Source organism: Pinus tabuliformis, chromosome 8 (genome assembly GCF_031772625.1).
Source record: "Pinus tabuliformis cultivar Carrire ecotype Pingquan chromosome 8, CPIR1, whole genome shotgun sequence".
Lineage (NCBI taxonomy): Eukaryota > Viridiplantae > Streptophyta > Pinopsida > Pinales > Pinaceae > Pinus > Pinus tabuliformis.
Window position 1 is genome coordinate 853607064 of NC_142294.1, and position 22257 is coordinate 853629320.

Here is a 22257-nt window from a genome sequence, read left to right on the forward strand (position 1 = left end):
ACACTAGTCAGTGTGACCAGTGCCAAAGAATGTGGAAACCTTCTCCCAGGGATGAAATATCTTTGCAACCTCAAGTCTCTTGAGTCATTTGACAATTGGGGCATGGATTTCGTTGGTGCCATTTATCCACCACCAGGGCAGAAAAAGTACATAATTGTATGCACTGATTATTTGTCAAAGTGGGTTGAAACCAAGGCTATCAAGGTAGAAATAGAAGATAAAGTGGTCTATTTATTAATGGATATTGTATTTTACATTAAGATAAGAGCTACTTATCTTGATTCATTTAATGTTGGATTTATACATGATGATGATGGACCTTGAAACCCTAATGACTTAATGAGGACATGGGACTGACTGGAACGGTAATGATGATGACTGATATAATGAAAGCATCCTTTTAATTATGATTCCTTCTTCTAAGTGAGATAGGAAACCAACATGTGTGATATTTCCAAAGGAATGAAGACTTTCCAAGAAAATCTAGCCAGTCACCAGATTTTACTCTGTAAATCTAGTGACATGATAAAAGCTGACCTTGAGACTCCTGAGAGACTTGGTAAAATCATATTTTATCACTGGTGATAGGCAAACAAGAATAACACTAGCACTAGGAAGGATGAAAAAATTGATTTTAAATCCCATACCTCAGATTGGTAGGCCTTCAAGTGAGGTAAAAGGAAATGAATTGAGTTCCTTACATCTCTCACAATTATCTTCGAGTCACCATAATACTTTAAACATTCAACACACAAATAAAGAGGCTTGCATAGCCCTTGAATTAATCCCTCATACTCTATAACATTTTTAGTACATCTAAATTCTAATCTACATGCAATAATATTTTATTTCCTTTTAGGTACAAAAGCATACATACTGCACTAGCCCCTTCTTTTGACTTGGAACCATCAAAATAAAGTGACCATATTTCAGTTTCATAAAGAATTGACAAGTTACTAATATTTACAATTTTATTGTCAGTTGTGATTATGGTTTTCACCTTTTTTAAACCTAATTGTTGTTCTAAATTATAAAATGTATAAAAATCAACAACACAATTACCAAAGAAACAGTCAACAATTAGATAATCACTTTGTTTGATTGGTTGATTTGTGTCATCACGATCAGTAGCTATGTTTTCATGTATGGATTCCTATTAATCTTAATTTTATTGGATTCTTCTTTCCATGGTAACCATAACTGATTCAATTCAGTGTCCATAAAACCTTGAAGATGTTGTAGCCAATCCTTACAACAAATCCATCTAATTCAAGAATATCAACAACGACAATATTAATGATTTGATGGAATCTATCACATTCTGAAAATGTAATTAAAACATGATTCAATTCCCAAACTACCTTAACAAAAGTAACATCCAGTTTTACAATATTAACATCTGAAGGTTTCATTTGAGCATTAACGTTTTGAGAAACAAAAAGAGGCATCACATTAGAAGATGTTCCTGTGTCATTCATACAATTATGGATGTCTCAAATAAAAATATGCAAGGTTAACAGAATTGGTGTAGGTTTCTTTATGTGAGTATTAGGGTTATTATGTTTCATAATTTGAACATTTTCCAAAACAAAATTTTCAAAGAAAGCTATATCTTTACTTTCAGAAATGTTTAATTTAGCAATATGTTGCTGAACTTTTCTTTGAATTATAGGAATCTTCCAAATCTTAGAAAATGATATATTAGCCTTTATCTTTTTAAGATCATCTATTGGATCATATTCAATTTCCAGAACTATAGATTTTTGGGTGTTGGAAAGTTGTTTTCTACACCTTTATTTGATGTAGGTTCATTTTGGCCTTTAGGTAAAGCTTCACTTCAAGTATATGCACAAATGAAACCGAAATCCTCACAAAAAAAGATTGAGCGAAAAATTAGGATGCTAAATTTCTTCTTGGTCCTCTAAATTAGCTTCAACATCTTTTTCTTCATTGTTATCAAAAATTGAATCAATTTTTGTTGTCATGCCTAATATTTTTTCTAATCCTTCAGTACTCAAGCTGTCATGAAGGGGAGGTGTTTTATGAGGAGGTGGTCTCTTAAAATACTACATAAAATTTCCCCTATCATATGGCCTTTCATACCTACCTTTCTTAAGGTCAATTATTTCATTATATATGTTATTTATGACTTTTTAAATGCTTTTTAAATCTAATGAAAATTGATCCTTTTTACCACAAGATTGTTTAGACACTTTTGCTTCTTACTAGAATTAAAAGTAGAGTCGGTTTTTTTTTTTTTTTCAATTATCGGTTTAAGGATGATAATGTCCTTTCCTAATTTCAAGAATTCTTCAAAATTGACCTACAGAATGGGTTTTTAAGCCCTCTTCACTAATAGAACTACATCATGATGTTGATACTTAATATAGTAAGGAGTTATAAGATTTTGAGGAGGCAAGCGCTCAACAAGGATTTTTTTCTTTAATGATAGAAAGCTAACATTAAAGTTCTTTATCTTTTCCTTATTTTTCACTTTCATATTAGACAACTCATCAACCAAGACTTCAGGTGGTTGATAATCTTTGAATTTCTCCAAAAGTGTAGACTCAAATTCTGCCCATGAGACTATGCTTTGAGGAGGCTGAGTGAAATACCACCTAGTGGATTTCCATTGAAATTTGTATGAGAAAAATCTACATAAAACATCCTCATGTCAAATGATTTTCTACCTAATAGTAAGCATGGAGGATTTCACATGATCTTTACTAGGGATCTTGGAATCATGGTCAATCTTAGAAAGGAATTTATGAGGATTCCTTGGCAGCAGACGTTGTACACTCGAAATAAATACTACATCTCGGTTAAGCCAGGGAGCCACAGGATCATTTTTATCATCTCTAGGATTTCCCTGATTATCTGCCATTCTAGGAGATCTTTTTTACTCTCATCAGTGTGAGTGAATTACTTCTCGAAAAGTATTCCTTGAGGATGAACATGAACAAGGTGGAGAAGGTGAGGAATCAAATCCTCTAAACAATGTGTGTTCTCTATCAAGTATCTCAAAATATCAACAATTCTGCTAGTAATGATATCATGCAATCGAGCATTGGTTATGATAGCAATTTTGGAAGGTCCAAGGGGTTACTCATGGACTAAATGCTCTGGTATATGAAAATAAAGAGGTGTGACTAGATGTGAAGACAAAATCCTTTAGATGGAATAAGTAAGTTGAATTCTCTCTTCAGTTTGAGAAATAATTTTCTGGGATATATGTAGGACCTTATCGATCTCTGCTTGAGTGCAAGGTCAAATAGGTTTGGTAGGCTCAATATTTGTTTCTTCCAATGGTGGATGCGAAGTTGTTGAAGTATCAATAGGGGGAGGGTTATTATGACTCATGGTTGCAATTGGGGCTCTAAGGGTTTGTCGCTTATTGCTTCCCTTCGCCATTTATAGATGGATTGGGCCTCCTTTTGGCGCCTTTTCGTTGACGCGAAAATTATACACCTAAGCGAATGAACGAGGAATAGCCTAGGTTGAAGCTCTTTAATAGCCCAAGTCGTTTTTGATAGATACCATCTATAGGTTTTACAATTCCGTTAGCCCAACATCCTTTATTTCGAAGAATGAATAAATTAAAAAAACTAATCCTAATCCTACACTATATTTTTCTTGTACTAATCCTAATGGTGGTTATTCTAAGTTATATTATGATTAAGCTAAATTAAAAATAATGAAATGGGACAATGATAGGAGTATAATGCCAAAATTCCTAACACTTCATTGCTAACTAACTAGAATGAATTAAAATAGTTCTAATTTATATATTCTATTTATAAATTAGAATTGAGAAAAATAAATAGATCATTATTCATACATAATCAAAATAAAATACAACATGTACAATTATATTATATAGATGTCAAAGACCAAATCAAAATGAAACTAGTTCAAGATAAAATGATCTATAAACAAATCATAAAATAATTAATAAAATGAAATAAAATTTTGTTTCTAAATGCAATTATCTATTAGATAATTCTCAATACATATGCTGAATGAATCAATAACTATGAACATACAATTTACTAATTTTTTTTAATGAATAGAGAAACAAGAAAATATTCGTAAATATTTCACATTAATAACGAATGTAAATGTAGATATGAAAAGCTAACTAATACATTTATATATATTACTCATTGCTTGGACAAGCGAAATTAAGGAGAACTATAGATGATCTTTTATAGAATTCATATACTTCTGTTCTTTTGGTTTATCAATACAACCAATAAACAAATTTGAAAAAAAAATGAAATAATTTTCCACTAAGTTACAATCACAATATTTGTTCAATTTGTAACAAGAGAAACACACTATGCAAATTTTAACATTAAGAACCCACCCACAAACACCCAAATCTTTCAAATGCCTAGGTAGAAAACACTGTCATGAAACAAGTCACTCGAGATATGTATTGATCTATTTTGAGCAAGATGAATTGAAAAATACTTAATCAACAAACAAATGTGATAACAAACATTGTGGTTTCTAAGAATTTCAATCATTAAACAAAATAAATCACTATCTTCTAATTCTTAGAAGTCCATTTACAAAGACATAAAATCATAGACACAAGACCATGGAACATAAAATAAATACCAGTAATAAATTGAATTCAACCAAGTCATTTGACTGCATATAATAAGTATTCGAGAGCAAAAAACTAAATAGCATTCCTTTGTTCCTAGTTTCTCCCTCTCGAATCCTCCTTTTTACAAAATTGAGATATATATATATATATATATATATTGTTCCCTCTCATATGTTCATAACAAAAATAAATAAAAACCACTTTCTATTTGAAAAAATAAACAACAATGTTTGTTTAGGTCTCTTAACTATCTCAACTGATATGCTATATAAAAAGTAGTTATTTGTAATTATTAGTTTAATATGAAAAGGGCATGATCAAAGATCATGACCATTGACCAAGAGGCACCCAAGGTTGTACTTTAGCTAGTGCCTCTAACTCTATAATCTATATCATTCAATATATATATATATATATATATATATATATCATTTTTAGTTTCTGATTTTGGTGCTTCATGTGGTATTAGAGACATTGCACATCCTTCCCCTTTTAATCAGTTTGACATTTGTAATGCATTTCTCTTCAATTTCCCACTCAACTGTGTCAATTTCCCTTCGTTGTCCATTTATGATTTTCTTTGTCACTGTGGGAAACCCCCAAATCATTAGACCTATTCTGATCATGTTCTAGCTGCACTTCTCTACATCGAACAATGGTATATTTTCCGTGGTGACTTGTTTTTCCATCCCAAACCCCCTGTCATTTCTTTTCTACTGATCATTCATCTGCCAACACATATCGGTTGACCTCCAGTCGTCTCTATCAATTGAAAACCTTTAAAATTTGACTATATTCAAAAGGTTATGCCAAATAATTTTATTATATAGTCATTATATAAGTTTTAATTAAATTTTAATTTAGATTTATATAAATATTATAAAATTTAATTAAAAAAAAATTGGATCAAGTTAAGAAATATATTTAAGCTAGATAGATATACTCCACCTCAGACTTCCTCAATGGCTTCACCAATGTCGATGGTCGATTTCAATAAGAGATCAATAGACCTTGAGACTAAAGTGACTAGACAAGGTGACAAAACTGAGGAGCTCCAAAAGACAACAAAGGGAATAAAGAGCTAGCTCGAGGAGAGCATGAATAAATTTAAAAAGGATCAGGCAAACCTTTCAGTTAAGGTTGATCAAGCTATTGTGATGTTGGGTTGTATTTGTACCATACTGAAGATTACACCTGATTACATACTCTAGAATAATGAGGCTACTCAACATCTCAATTCTCTAGATTCGTCAAAATCATGAGACACACATGAAAAACCCGAGTCTCTGAAGAAATATTCCATGCTTAATCAAGAAAATAGTAACATGAATTTTAAAAATAAGCAGCTCTGAAATCTATACACCAATATGTCATTTTCAAATCAATACCCATTTTTCACTCCGCCGATAGTGACATATCAACAAAGAGAAAAAGTCGAGCTATCTAAATTCGATGGTAACAAAAAATGCAGCATTGCTTGTCTTAATAAAGCAGAAGAATATTTCGAGGTTTACGATATTGACAATGATCATGAGAAAATCAGGTATGCTTCCATCAAAATAGAAGGCGAAGCATATAATTGGTATATGTGGTGGAAGAAGATGACACTTGATGTCAGTTGGAGGAAATTTAAGGATGCATTCTTTAAAATGCTCCAAGGTGTCAAGGAAGAAGAGTTATTCTCAACACTCACTAGATTGCGACAAAAAGGAGATGTGGATGAATGCAATTGAGAATGGGAGACATTAGCAACATGAGTACCTGAATTATCATAAACTCATCTCATTCAATCATACTCCTCTGGACTTAAGCCCCATCTACAAGAAGAACTTGAGCTTCATTACATTATGTCAATAGAACTAGTAAGACAAAAAGAAAACACCGCTGAAAATAAATTTGACAAGATTTTATGGTCAAAGGATGAAAGAGTATATTCAAGATGAAGATTTCCCCATTTTGTTGGACATCTAATCCTCTAAGGGTTGGTGTGGAAGCCGAACAGCCAAAAGGAGTCCAAGAGACCACTTGGAATATGAATCCAACGGTCACACCATGTACTATAAATGTATATCATTTATTAATAATAAATGTACTCTCTCCTGTTTACCTTTCCTATTATGTTGCTGCCATGTGTGTGTTTAACATGGTATCAGAGCAGGTGATCTCCTGCCCTGCTCAACTGTGAGCCACTTGTTTTCCGTGGCCTTTCTTACATGACATTTCCCTGACCTCTGAAATCCGCAGGTCTCCATTTTTAGCCTCTGGTTCTCTATCCTTATTAATGGTGATAAACTCAAGCATCTCTTTAGTGGTTTTCCTTGTCATGTTATCGGTAATAACTTCGCACATGAAGGCCAATAGGTTTTTGATGGCTAGGTAGTGGGAAACCTCTCCAACTTCAACTAGTGTGCAGCCATCATCCACAAGACCTTTCGCGAACTCATTATCCCACATTTCGACAATATCAGGTGATGGGGCACTAGAGGTATCAATAACATGCTCTATCTCCTACCCTACTCAGAGTGGTAGGTGAATTCCTGCGTTGTTGTCCCTGATATGTTACCATACTTGCCATATGCTGCCATACATATCATATGTGTTTAATACATTTTTTGTGCCAAGAACCATTGTATAATTTTGAAACCTTAGCTGTCTTATCACACCCATTGGACACGAGATTTTGAACAGGATTTGAGGGCTAACGCACAAGGGAACCAGGAGTGGAAACGAGTTCCCATGAAATCGTCGTCATGACCACTTGTGCTACCCTATCTGTTCCTGCCACTGCTCCACAATGAACGCTGCTCTAGGTTGAATGCTACTCCACAGTAACGCTACTCCTAATAGCCATACCATTATATGTGTACTCATTAATACGGTCATTTCCTATGCATTCTTTAACACCTGCAAAATTTGGACTCTCTGCAAGTTTATCTATTACTAATGGAGGAATGTCTTGTCCAGTCTAGCCATGGACATTATATATAATGGTTGGACCCATTGAAAGCACACTTCTAAAATGAAACACCATTCCTTCATGTGATGTCTTTCCATAATAAGGATTAATGTGAAGAGAAGCATGCATTCCAACAACAATAGCACATTATAACCATATTATAAAAAAATCAAATCCATAAACTTTGGGTTATACCGCATGGCACACTACGTGCCATGAAATGGGGATAACCATTAAACAACCACTGGCCCTCACGTAATATCTAAAGTTTAAAACAGGGATGGATGGGGATGGGTGCAGGTCCCGTGAAGTACGGGCCCACCCTCCCACGTTGATATAACAATATATATGATGCACCCAAATTTTCTTACAAACCATCCTACATATATGGGTTTTGGGAAGTGTGTCTATTAAAATATTTTTAATATGGTAAGGGTTGGTTCATAAAAAAACTGATATATGGTACATTTAAACAGGGTAGGATTTTACCTCCTGACCTCTCGCAACCAATTTCTAAATTTTACCATTACACTAAAATAATTCCTTGGGAAAAATTATATAAACTCAATCTTTTACCGAGAGCAAGGGGGAGATCAGTAGGCACGTTTTTCAAGGCAAGGAGTGCAAAATTTTTGAAGAGGGTGATTTTGGTCCAGTATCAGAATTGGGCAAGTTTTATATCGATTTTACACCTCTCAGCGATGGGAATCTGATGGTGGTATCAGTTTTTGTAGCAGAGCTCTCTAGTTTTTGGGCATTTTCAGTATGGAGGTATAATGCTCCATTTTTGTAACTGATGAATGTAATTCTTTTGATGCCATTTTTAATGAATGAAGGCCTCCCCATTGATTGAACAGGGTCTGGAGATGTAGTCCAGGAGGGAGGAACTCCGTTATCAAGTTCTTGTCTTCTTGTTTCGTTATGCTCTTCTTCTTCTTCCTCTCAGATGTGCACATTTAAGGTTTCTATTTGGTTAAGCTACAAACTGTATATGTAATTCTTTTAATCCATCTATAAACAAAAGATAACCTAGATCAATATGTTCATCCCAAGTCATTACCTTTCCTTCCCCAGTTGCTCCTCCAACAATAACACCCTCTACACCATTTACTATTTGCATATTTAAAAGAGAATCATAAGCTTCCAGATCAAAACGTCCATCTGGTAAATATGGGGTATTAATACCAATAATGCTTTTCGCACCAACAAGAATCTTCCTGAAGATTCAAGATGAATTGGCCTGTTGATTCAAGTTCAATCTGTCTTCTTAATGGTGGAAACAATCAGCAAAGGTGAATGCATTAATTGAATGAGAGAGCCCGAGAATTACAGGACATCGCATAGATCAATCTTGTATGATATGATGCACAATCGGTGGCAACTACAGTTTTACCCAGATCCGGGCAGACCCTAGCTCATTCAAGAAAAGTTCTACAGTCAAGGAATTCTATGAAAGATCACACATCATCATTGCAAGGAAAATAAAGACCTCAATGACCCTACCTCCTGATGAGGCTCATCAATAGGTAGACTATATGGGACTTAATTCCACTCTACAACATATTAAAATCAATTTTTCTCACATTTCTTTACATATTTTATTATATTCCTCTTAATGAGAAGGGTAAAGCTGAGATGTTATGTCATGTGGCCTAATGTGAATTAATTACAAGATTTGGAGGAGTTTTAAGCTAATTTAAGTGCAGGAACTTGAAGTAGACAACCAAGAGGGATTTTCGGAGATTGTGTCTCCCTCCTTAACTCCTCAATCATTTGAAGGTTCCTCCACCAGATCTCATTAGCTCGGAGTTACAAGTAGCCAAGCCCACCGAGTTCATTGGAAACTAAGCCAATGATAGTTGAAGACAACTCAATCTTGTTTGGGAGCCAAACATCCCTAATTTCAAGGAATTCATTGGTAGATTTAGTTGTATAAATAAGAAGGCCTAGGGCCTCATTATGATACAACTTTTTATTATATCCAAGAGGCAATTTCGAGATAAGATATTGTGACTATTATTCTCATGTTATTTTTTACATTTTGATGATAGTGAAAATAGTTTCTTTGATCCAACACTAAGTTAACTCAGAGGGTTGAAGATCTCAGGTTAGGGCTGAACCCTAGCAGCAAAGCTTCCTCTTTTTGTAGATGCATTCCTAGATTAGAATCATAGATTAGCTACTGAAGTTATCTGTGTTTTGTTTAATTCACAAGTTCTTGATTGATTGGTTAGCTTTTCTTCCATTGGTTGGAGAAGTAGATCATGTTATAGTAGTGAAAGAAAACACTTCAGAAAATCTTGTGACAATGTCTTCATCCTCATCTCCCTCATGGGATCATGGTTTAAGGGTCCCACTCTCACATCCACAAAAATAGATTTATCTTTTGGTTATTACATAGCTTAGGATTTCTTGTTGAGTATATCATTGTTTATGATTTCTTAGAAGCACCTGCAATTGTAATTTTGGTTTATTGAGTTTGTTGTAGATTAGAAAGCATTCAATTCCATAGATGTACGGTATTAGCCATCAATAAATCAGTTTCTCAAATTCAACTCATGTTTTCCACATTTACATAAAGTTGTGCATGAATGAATAAAATAATGTGTTGTTGCAGGAGTTGTTGATCTGCAGGGAGGAACTCATCCACCAGCCTCATCTAATTCTTCTCCACCTCTCACCCAATCCTACCAACCACTAATTCATATTTATGTTTTGTAGCCACCATGGATAGCTACCTTGAGAAAATCCAACCATGTTGAAGAGTTGGGTGCATCTTTAGGTAGTGTGCACCTTCCCCATACCTTATTCCACCATCATAAATCTTCCAAGCACTTCCTTTGACCTTCCCTACCTTCCTACAACTTTCAACAAAGTTTAGTAAATTGGGGCATCCTGTAGTAACTACAGGAAATCCCGTAGCAACTATAGGAAACCCTATAGCAACCATTTTTAGACTGTTTTTGGAAAAAATGATGATCAGAGCCTAGGGTAGGCCTTGAAGTTTACCTCCATAGCCCCCAATTCCATTTTGGTCGAACTTTCCCATACCTTCCTCCCCTACAAAATATCAACTTGTTTAACTTAGAATTTACATTTCTAAATGGAAAACCAAAACTCTTTTCTCCAATATTTAGCTAGTGCATGCATACATCATTCATAGCAATGTTAGGATAATTTCCATGACTACTTAGTCCAGATAGCTAGATGATATAACGCAAGGTAAAATTAGCTCTCTTCTGTAAGAAATGTGTGTTAATTATTTCATTACAGAAAACTTTTGATTCAACACTTTCATTTCCTTTAAATATGCAAGCATTTACTTTATGCGTTAAGGATAGCTTTAAATTCATTGTTAGTAGTTAGCATCCTTCTATTCAATAGAAGACTGCTTTGAAAAACCCTAGTGGTCTATCACCCTAGTTGAGAGGTGACAAGAGGAGACAGCTGCATCTGTTGTGCATATAGAACTGTCACCTCCAAGTTTGTACAAACACCAGGTTGATAAAGTAAACTTGGTTGCCCTAGGAGTTGCAACATCCTTGCATGGAGCTTCACTCAATGAATCTTTGTCCTATCATGTGCGTTTGCGGCATATTAAAAAATACCCTTAATTTGACTACATATTGGAAAATACCCCCAAAAATCATATTATTTGACCCCCTACCAATATGAACCCAATACACCTTCCCAATTTCAAAAACCCCTACTTCCTCTAGATATCGTAGGTATCCATATATTCATTAACATTTTTATACCCCTTTATATCTTTTCATTAACTTTGAACTCCATTTTTTATACCTTCCAATATAAAAGCCCTTTACCCCCTATATATCCCCCAATATATTATTCCATTTTTTCGTCATTATATATCCCCCAATATGAACCCATGTGGTATGGTATTGCTCCCGCAGTGGAGCCCCTATGCATCCTTGCTGCAATACACGGGCTCATCACTTTTTGGCATCATTGCCAAGGAGGTGTCTAGGTATATTTAATTTCTTCTTTCCTTTCTATTTGACATTAGTAAATTGATGCAATTTCTGATTTCCTTCCATTCTGCAAGTGGGTCCATTCATAAAATAGTTGCAACTTTTTGCTTCCTTTCCATTCTGTAAGTAGTTCTAAAAAAAAACATCAATGAAAAAAAAAATTCTTTCATGCCTCGTAGGGTTAGAGAGAAATTATGAAAAAAAAAAAAAAATACTCCCACACCATCAAAAATCAACCTTCTCTCTTCTTTGGAAGCTGTGAGTTATAGGACCCATTAGGTGAACAACGAGAGATCTTTGAATAGTCTATTGGGGAAGAAGAATAAGAAACGATTCCACCAACCTACACCATGGTTGAAAATATAAATGGGATTTAAAATAGAAATGGGGCTAAAAACAACGTTGAGGGTGCTTTTACCATTAGCGAAACTAATGGAGATGCTAGGATGAAAAATATAAGCCCCTCTACCCTTCCTCACTTCCATGGCTTAACCACAGAGGACCCTGATACCTTTTTTTTGAGTTTGTTTTCATCTGCAGAACTTATGCTTATACCTCTAACGACCAAAAGTTGAAATTGTTCCCATCCACTCTTAACGATGTAGCCTTGCATCAGTTCATGGGTTTACCCGGGGACAACATCACTACATGGGCTCAAATGCAACAAGCCTTCAACAACAAGTACAGGGATTATCGTGGGTCCAAAGACACTAAATAGGAAATATTTAGAATGACATGGGACATGATGAATCTTTGGAAGATTATGAGAAAAGGCTCCAACTCAACTACAAAAGGGCCAGATGCACCCTTGATCTTGAATCACTCAACTTAGTCCTTCTTAGAGGGATCAGGTAAGATCTCGTAGAAACACTAAACATGGTTTCAGGAGGGGACATCTACCAGTCATCTTATGATGATATCAACAAAGTTTTCAAAAATCATTCTAGGGAATCTAGAAAGAAGGGTAGGGCTAGTCAAGCTTTGGCTAGTTCATCCTTCTCCAACACGTCCATTAAAAGTGAAATTGGGAACATGTTGGAAAACTTTAAGAGTGAAATGTTGCATACCCTTGCTTTGAAAATGGACACCATGCAGATCATGAGGAAGCAAGAGGAAGCAAAAACAACCTTAGCTGTCTTTTTCCCTAGATGCACCAAGAGGCACCCTAGAAATGAATTTCCATTGAATCTTATCGATATTTTCTTGGTCTATGAGGAAAACCATTCCACAGAAAAGTGTTCCTCTCTGCCTAGATTGAATGTTGTGTATTAAGGAACTGAAGGTGTGACTAAAAAACTCTGATATATCAACCAATTGAGGCCTTAAGGACCTCAACCATACCAACGAGGCATGCAAGGGGCATCCTATTCATATTACAACCCCAACCAGAATGCATACATTCCAACTTGGTGTCATCCTACTCATCCTCCATGGTTCACACCTTCTCCCTAGTATTTTTCACCTCAATACCTTTCCAACCTGCCAATCAATCATTTCATCCATATGCTCCTGCACAACCTCTGTAGAATACACCATCACAGGGGTGGATTCCCCCACACAACCAATATCCAACCTTACTGGCTCCACCTCCATCTCAACCACAACTCCTTCACCTTGGTCAACCTAGGCAACTTCATATGCTTGCTTAGCCAAATCCGAACCCGAGAAAAAAGCAGGCACATCAGGTTTATAGTGGAAAGACATCTTACCCTGCATGTGCTGTTAAAATTCGAGAAATCTACCTCACATATTGAAGAGTGCCTCTAGATAATTAACTTCCATATCCACTTCAAGAGCTTGAAGAGGAAAAGGAAGAGAGTGTTCCTCAAGCCAATCCACCTCCTTTTCCTAAGAGACTAATCCATCCTAAAAAGCTCACCCTATATGAGACTAAACTTCTCGGTGAATTGAAAAACTTGTGTGTTAAAATCACACTCCTGTAATCTATCAAGGACGTCCCCATCTAAAACGAGTTAATCAAGGAGAAATGCTTCAAACATGCTTGTAGGAGAAAGAAATACACCCTTACCATTAATGTCATTGGACAAATGTCTGACTTAATGTTCGGGAGAGTGATTTTCTCAAAGTATCTAAACCCTGGAAGTCATGTGGTAGATGTGGACAATGATAGTATCATTGTCCCCCATACATTGATTGATATTAGGGATGCCATAAATGTGATGACTAAGGAGACTATGCTTAAACTAAATCTCCAAGGATCATTAAAGAAGACCACAATAGTCTTGCAGATTACAAATAGATCCACAGTAGCTCCTGAGGGAGATGTTGAGGATGTGATGCTCTTCATTGATCATGGGAATACCCGATAAATTCTTACTTCGCCAACCTAAGACCAAGTTCAATGGTTATCCTCTCATCCTTGGAAGGCCATGGCTATCCATTGTTGATGCTTACATAAGTTGCAGGGATGGGAATATGAACATTAAAAATGGGCATTTCCCAAACAATTGGTCTTGTACGCTCCTTATCAACCATATTTATTGCATGACTTACCATTCTGGTTGGAATACGAGGAGGAATATGAAGTATACCATGCCACATTTCACCTAATTTTTACCCTAGATGCTACTATAGGAGGGGGGCAACCTGACGAAGATGACTTGACTGATCAAATCCTCCAGAATCAGCCCCCCAACCCCATGTCTCTTGATGAGTTAGTAAAGAAAGTTGAAGATAACCCTTGGACTGATTTGTTCCTAGCATACTCAAGTCCTACTCATGTCAAGATGATAGAATTTGGTCCAGCTAAACCATTGAAAATCAACCACACTCTCTCTACAAATTAGGAAAAGGAGTTATGGGACATGCTAAGAGAGCATATAGATTCTTTTTCCTAGAGTTAGAAAGAAATGAATGGAGTTCACCCTTCGTTGTGTACTCAACACATTTACATGAAGGAAGGCTCCAAGCTAGTGCTCCAACCTTAGTGGACAGTGGACAACCTTAAAGACATAGTTAAAGAAGAACTGTAGAAGTTGTTGGATGTAGGGTTCATTAACCCCAACTCAGATAGTGAGTGGGTGTCTCCTCTAGTTCTGATCCCAAAGAATAATGGAAAATGGAGGATCTGTGTGGACTACATAGATTTAAGCTAGGCCACTAAAAAGGACCATTTCCCTCTACCTTTCATTGATCAAGTCTTAGATCATCTTGTAGCGAAGAAGTTCTTCTCTTTCCTGGGTGGACTCAGTGGTGACAATTAGATCCAGATCAGTCCAAAGGACCAAGAAAAAACCACCTTCACTTTTCATTTGGGTACATTTTCTTATAGGTTCTTTCCTTTTGGATTATATAGTGCCCCTGCCACTTTTCAGAGGGTAGTTTTGAGGATCTTTGTAGAGCTAGTCCATGACTCTGTAGGAATATTTATGGAGGATTTCACCCCCTATGGGTGTGATTTCCTGGAGGCTCTCTCTAACTTGGGGAAATTATTAAATAAGTCCATTGAAATGAACATGTCTCTTAGTACTGAGAAATGTGAGTTCTTGATGAATGCAGGGACTATTCTAGCTCACTCAATGTCCCAAGAAGGACTGCAGATGGACCCAAATAAAATTTCTATCATAAAGATGGTCCCTACTCCTCATAGGTAGAGAGAAGTCAGAAGTTTCTTGGGCTTAGATAGCTACTATGGGAGATTCATAAAGGACTTCAACAAAGTGGCCTCACCATTATTTTGAATACTGCCCAAGGACTCTGAATTGTGTTGGTAAGAAAGCTACCAAGAGTCCCTAGAAACCTTAAAGGACAAGCTGACTATTGTACCCATACTCTAAGGTGCAATTTGGGCTCCTCCTTTCCACATCCATCTTCATGCCTTTGAAAAAACTATAGGAGTAGTGCTACGCTAGATAGGTGATAACTTACATTATGCCATTTATTTCATCAGCAAAAATATGTCCAAGATTAAACTGAACTATATTGTGATTGAAAAAATGCTCCTAGTTGTTGTCCATTCCTTGAATAAATTTAGACACTACATCATTGGTTACCAGACCTTTGTACATCATGACCATGTTCCTATAAAATATTTGTTGAACAATCCCTATGTGAGTGCCAGAATTATTAGATGGTTCCTTTTATTACAATAGTTTGATATAACTATTATTGATAAGCCTGGTAGAGAAAATGTAGTTGTATATTTTTTGTCTAGACTTGTTTTTCCTGTAGGTGAGGAATAAATGGTGATGACCAGCTGCCAGATGAGCATTTATTTTCTATTTTAGTTCCCTCTCCATGGTTTTTTGACATAGCCAACTATCTAGTGGCTACAAAGTTACCTCCAAATTTGTCCTCCAAGGAAAAAAGTAGAATTGTAAGAAAGAGCATCCCATTCACTTGGATTGGGGGAAATCTCTTCAAGCTAAGCCTAGATAAAAATTTGAGGGGATGTGTCAGGGAGGAGGAAGTCTCTCAAATCCTTCTAGCATGTCATGATTGGCCTTGTGGAGGTCACTTTGCATCCAAGATGATAGCCTTCAAGGTATTGCTAGATGGCTACTACTGGCCCACTCTCCTCCAAGATGCAAGAAGATACACCAGTCAGTGTGACCAGTGCCAAAGAATGTGGAAACCTTCTCCGAGGGATGAAATGTCTTTTCAAACTCAAGTGACTCTTGATCTATTTGACAAGTGGGGCATGGATTTCGTTGGGCCCATTGATCCACCACCAGGGCAAAAAAAGTACATAATTGTATGCATGGATTATTTGGAAAAGTGGCTTGAAACCAAGGCTGTCAAAGTAGAAATAGAAGATAAAGTGGTTTAGTTCTTAAGGGAGAATGTATTTTACATGTTTGGGTACCTAGAGATCTAGTCACTAATTAGCGAGATCAATTTACCTCACACCTTATTGAAATTTTTTTGAGGAAGCATAAGATCAAACATAGGAAGTCAACTGCTTATCATCCTCAGGCCAATGGACATGTATAGGTTATTAACAGAGCATTAGAAGTCATTCTCACCAACTTTCTTAATAGAAACATAAAATATTGGGTTGATAGACTAGTGGAGGCTAGTTGGGCCTATAATAAAACCTGAATGATAACCACTGGCTTCACCCATTATGACTTGGTCTATGGGAAGAAGGCTATTCTCTCCATTGAGTTTGACTACAACACTTTGAGAATGGTAGCACAATTTAATTTGGATGTTACAAAGGAAAAACAAGAGAGGCTGCTCCAACTCAATGGTTTAAATGAATTCAGTATGAACGCCCTCGTACACACAAAACTTATTCAAGTACAAAGAAAGGTTTGGCGTGACAAAAACATAAAAGACAATTTTTGTCAAGAAGGTGATTGGGCTCTGCTATATGACTCCAGGTTCAAGGACTTCAAAGGAAAATTGCTGACCAGGTGGCTAGGCCCATATCTGATAGAAAAGTATCATGACAATGGGTTTGTGCAAATAAGGACAATTGATGAAGAAGGTATCCCCTTCCTTATAAATGGATACAAATTGAAAGCCTATAAAAGACCTCTATAAAAGGAAGAGTTCATCAATACCATCAGTAAGGAATAAAATGTTCTTGGAAGTGTCTTAGCTTCCAGCTCACAAAATTCTTGAAGACTATTTTTATTATTGCGAAAAAATGGAAAAATAAAAACAATAAGGGACCTAGGTGGAAACCTCTATGAGGTACATGAGGAAAACTTTTGTGTTGAAAACCTCCTTGAGGCAACCCAAGAATGAAAAAAGGAAAATAAAAATATCTCGGGGTGGAAACCTCCATTGAGTAAGTTGAAAGCCTCCTTTGAGGTGACATGTGTGTCTTTAAAAAAAAGGAAGAAAAAGAGAAAATTAGAAAAGCAAAAATCCATGGCAGGGACCTCAAACCTGCCCACTAAATTTTTTTTGTGATTTTTGTAGGTATTTAAAGGAAACAAAGGACTCAGAGTCAGTGGATGGAAATCCAAGAGTCACCCATTTATTCCTCCATTCACTTCATATCCTCCATGCCTACTATGTCTCCATCATCCATCCTCACTTCCAGGCATTAAAAACCAATTTTTATGTAGTTTTCTGACTTCTACAGGGTTTCTTGTAGTTACTACAGGAGTTCTATCAGATGTCCTAAAACACTACAAGAATGAAGTCCTGATTCATAAATGATGATGTAGGCCTATTCCAAGTTGAAATAGAGGACCATACACCTCACCACCTCTCACCCAACACCATCTCATGAACATACCAACATCTGTGTCCATAAAAAACCACTTAGAAAGATGAAAAAAACAAAAAAGAAAAAAAAAAGGAGAAAAAGAGAGTCCAAGGGTCATGCCATCATTGGCCTCACTCACCTACCACTCCATCTCCTCCGCTGCCATCCTTCCACTCCTACATCACCACCCATTTCTTCTCCAAGTAAAAAAAGAAAGAAATAAAATGATGAAAAAAGGTAGCTACATGATTTCCTATAGTAACTATAGGAAACCATATAGGAGTCTGTGTTTTAACAACAGTAACTTCGCCATGCATTCTCCTTCCCCATCCATGCAATTCAAGAGCTCCAACATCCCTGCATAAATTTGGACTCCTACCAACATCTCATCATCAACATTAGAGACCAAGCACCTGCACAAAACAGCAAAGAAGACAACTACATCAACAAGATGAAATCAATAGAAAATTGACCAAGGAAAAGCACCTACTGGGACAAAAAGAAGCGCAACAATTTCACTATCTAGTATGCATCAACCGAGTGAAGGAAGGCACAAGTATGGCACCTCACCCAAATTATTCCCTATGTATGATATGGTAAAAGTGTAGGAATATGAAAAAGTTTGATTTTATAAGCTGGGTGTGGCGAGTTAACATGGCCAGCCTCAGCTCGAAAACAAAAAGTGAACTCTTAGTCAACATGCCCCATTCCGATGTCACATCAATGAGAATTTGTTAAAAAGGTGGTTGATTTAAGTTGTGTGAGAGTGGGTGATGATTACAAGGGGAGGTTGCATGATAACTAACGGTGGGCCAATGCTCCAAAAGTGGAAATATCATAATGTACACTGCTAGCCAAGATAGTGCTCTAAGGAATCGACCATAAATAGCAAACGTTCCAAACTCTCATGCAAATTTTTTCATTTCAAGATCACAGAAGACCAGGACCACCTTGGAGAGCCATCAAGGAAGAAAACCTATTTATCCACCCTACAGGACACAGAAGTACAGGAACAACCACCTTGGAGAGCCATCAAGGAAGAAAACCTATTTAACCACCCTACAGGACACAGAAGTACAGGAACAAGTACATGAAACACATGGAGCTACAAGAAGCATTGGAAATTCACAGAGAACTTTGCAAGAGGGTGCCTAGGGTCTCGTTGTTCATCATTTCTCCTCATCCAAAGAATCACAGTGAAATGTAGCTGGTCCATATATCCTATTCTTTGAATTGATAGCTAGGAAAAGAAAATATTTGAGTTTCCTAAGTGATTACAGTGGGCTCGGGGTTTTAGAAAGAATTGTGTGAAGTTTAAAAGTTGTGTGGAGATAGAAAGAAATTGTATCCATCCACCAATATTTGAAACTCTTAGGCACCCTCAAAACTAATGGTAGACTACCAAACTCCCTATAATCAACCAACCAAAGAAGAGACATAACAAGAGGCTTTAACAAAATGGAATCCACCCATACATCTAGGATACACCTCCATCCCCCTGTGGTTGAAATATTTAGAAGGCATAATGGTTGGGATTATTTGCGCTGCTCAAAAGGTATGATGATGATGCAACTCAAGAATTTTCCATGTCACTCAACCCTCAAGCTAGAACCAGTGCTACTACTGTGGTAAGAGGACTGTCAATTACAATTACTCATAAGGTAATGAGCATAATGATTACACTAACTAAAGGTATTTCATGGAGAAATGAGGATAACGTTGCAAGCACTTTTGCAAAGAAAACCTTACTCTTATGGTATGGAGAGATAATTGAGGAAAAAAATGGGATAAGAAGGGAAAGACTTCCCTATACTTGGAATGAGGTGAGCTATGACATTCTCAAATACATCTCTTATGAAGGGAGGCTCAGTATAATCTATGTCTACCAATTTAGACTCCTCCATGAGTTGAGATTTGGAAAGGAGATACCCATTGAAAGAAGACTCAGTGTACGCTAATTCTTGTTGCAATAAATAATACACATGAGCTTAAAGGTCCAAGAGGGAAAACATCATCAATTGGCACACCATGGACTTATTAAGCTAATGGTAGAGGATGCCTTGAGCTAACTAAGAATCCCTATTCAATGGTCCACATTTAGAGACATGGACAGAGAAGTTGTGATTGAAATAAAATCCCTTGAATATGATAGGGAAAATACCTCTAGTGGTGAAGAGGAGGTAGAGGAAGAGGAAGGAGAAGAACCAGAGGAGGAAGAGGAGGTAGAAAAAGAGAAAGCAAAGGAAGAAGAAACAAAAGAAGAAGAAGGAGAAGAGAAAGTGAGGAGGAAGAATAGAAGGAAGAAGCGAGCACTAAGGAACATCCCCAGGAAAGGGAGGAATCTCCAAGGTTGTCTCTTGAACCCACTTAGAAGGAGGTAGTTTCTTCCTTGACTTCCCTAAGCACACTTGTCAAGTCAAAATGGAAAAGATAGAGGCAGACTCCCCTCTTTTTCAAAACATGGAGGAGCACTAGGGTCTGTTGAGATTTGCAACAAGAAATGTTAAAAATAGAAAATGCTAAAAATAGCACTGCTATAAATAGTCGGGCTATAAATAGCAGTTCAACCATTGGAGATCTTCGCAACAATGGGTGAAAAGTGAAAGTGATAAAAATATCTTTTCTAAAAATATCATTTCGGGATCCCTTCTTATTTTAGTCAGTACCTAGACTAAACATAGGAAGTGAAATTCAAATCTGGGATCAAAAATAGTTTGGAAATTAATTAATAAATTCATCTTGAGTTAATTAGTTAAGGAAAATCAAACTTGAAGTCTATGTGAGGACATGCAATAGTTTCTCCTTTGATTGAGGAACTTAACCTTCAATTAAAGAGATAAGGATGAGTTGTAATTAGTTGACTTATTTTAACTTAGTCAAGTCCAGTTAGATTAATTTAACAATTTGTTAAATTAATGAGAGTTTAGTTACTACTATAACTACTATAATTCAGATAACTGAATATTCACTCATGGATAACTCATGCATGTTAGTTCAGTCAGAGACCCAATTGAGATCAGATGGAGGGACAAGGTACCATTAGTTGCTAGGATATTCCTTGGTGAATATTCCTTGCATGTAGAAGGAATATTATTCCTTATGGATTGCGTAGTTGGACTTGAGGTTATAGTGAGTGTGATGAGACCAATTCACACATGTGATATCATTGGACCCCAATCAAAACTGTGTAAGGAAAGGGAGGCTTGGAGGGCTTGAGGAAGATATATTACATGCCTATTGAGTCTATGAACCATATTGTTTGAGTGCATAGAGATCAGGATAACTTGAGAGCTAATTCTTTTTGTAACTTGAACAAGATTTTCACTTGTATGATAATATAGAGTTGGGATTTTAGGCAGGTGCTTTCCCCAGTGATATATCTTCTGTGTTATGGTTGATTACTTCTCATTCTCAGTTATATCTATTCATGCTTGATGATGCTCATATCTGTTTAAGCTTCCACAAAGTTTATAGTAGAAGTAGATCAAGTATTATGCTTTAGGACATTGCATATTTCAGGTTGATCTATAGGTGAAAACTCTACATGGTATCAGAGCAAATGTGATCAAGTCAAAACAATATACAAGCAAGAGAAGTACAAATTTTGGTTTCTAAATATTGAATTGAGTTCTTATGACATCTATTTCACCGATGGTGTTCAATGGCTTAAGACTCAAATATTCCCTTGATGGCAGTTCGAATTATATAGCCTGGAAGGATCGGATGGAGGCAGTATTGGAAGATAACAGTCTTGAGGACTTCATTGATTAAGAAGTACAAAACCCGATCGATGCTACTCAACTAGCAGAATGGAAAAAGTGTGTGGCTAGAGCAAGGAGAATCCTCCTGGAGGGAGTTCAAGATCACATTGTCTCGAGCCTCCATGGGAAGGAAACTCCATTTTTGATGTGGAAAACATTGAAAGATCATTATCAGAATAGAAACGATCAGAGGAAGTTGGTGTTGAAGGACAAACTTCGCAAGATCAAGTGTGAAAAGGGCGACAAAATCTTCATGTTCCTGAAGAAGCTCACCGCCTGCATGGATGAGCTTACAAGTGTAGGGGTCATGACTGATGATGATGACATGGTGAGTCTAACTCTCATCGGTCTTCCTAGGAGCTTGCATAGCTACCAAGACTCGGTTAATGGAAGAGAGAAACTGCCAGATTGGGAATAACTTTGGTTGGACCTAATGCAGGAGGAGATAAGGCGAAGCACTAGGGATGGATCTTCATCAAAACAAGATGATGAAGAAAATCTAGCTTTAGCAAGTAAAGCTAAGAAAGGGAAAGGGAAGGTGTCCCAATACAAATATTCTCATGGTGGGAAGAAGGTTGACAAGTCAAAGGTGCGATGCTTTCACTGTCAGGAAGTGGGCTATTATGCTATGCATTTCCCACAGAAGAAATCAAAGAAGGGTTCCTCAAAGTGATCTAATGGTGAGCTTCACAATTTGAGCTGGATTTCTCACTTATCACATGCATGGTTTCATCAATGGTGGGATGTGT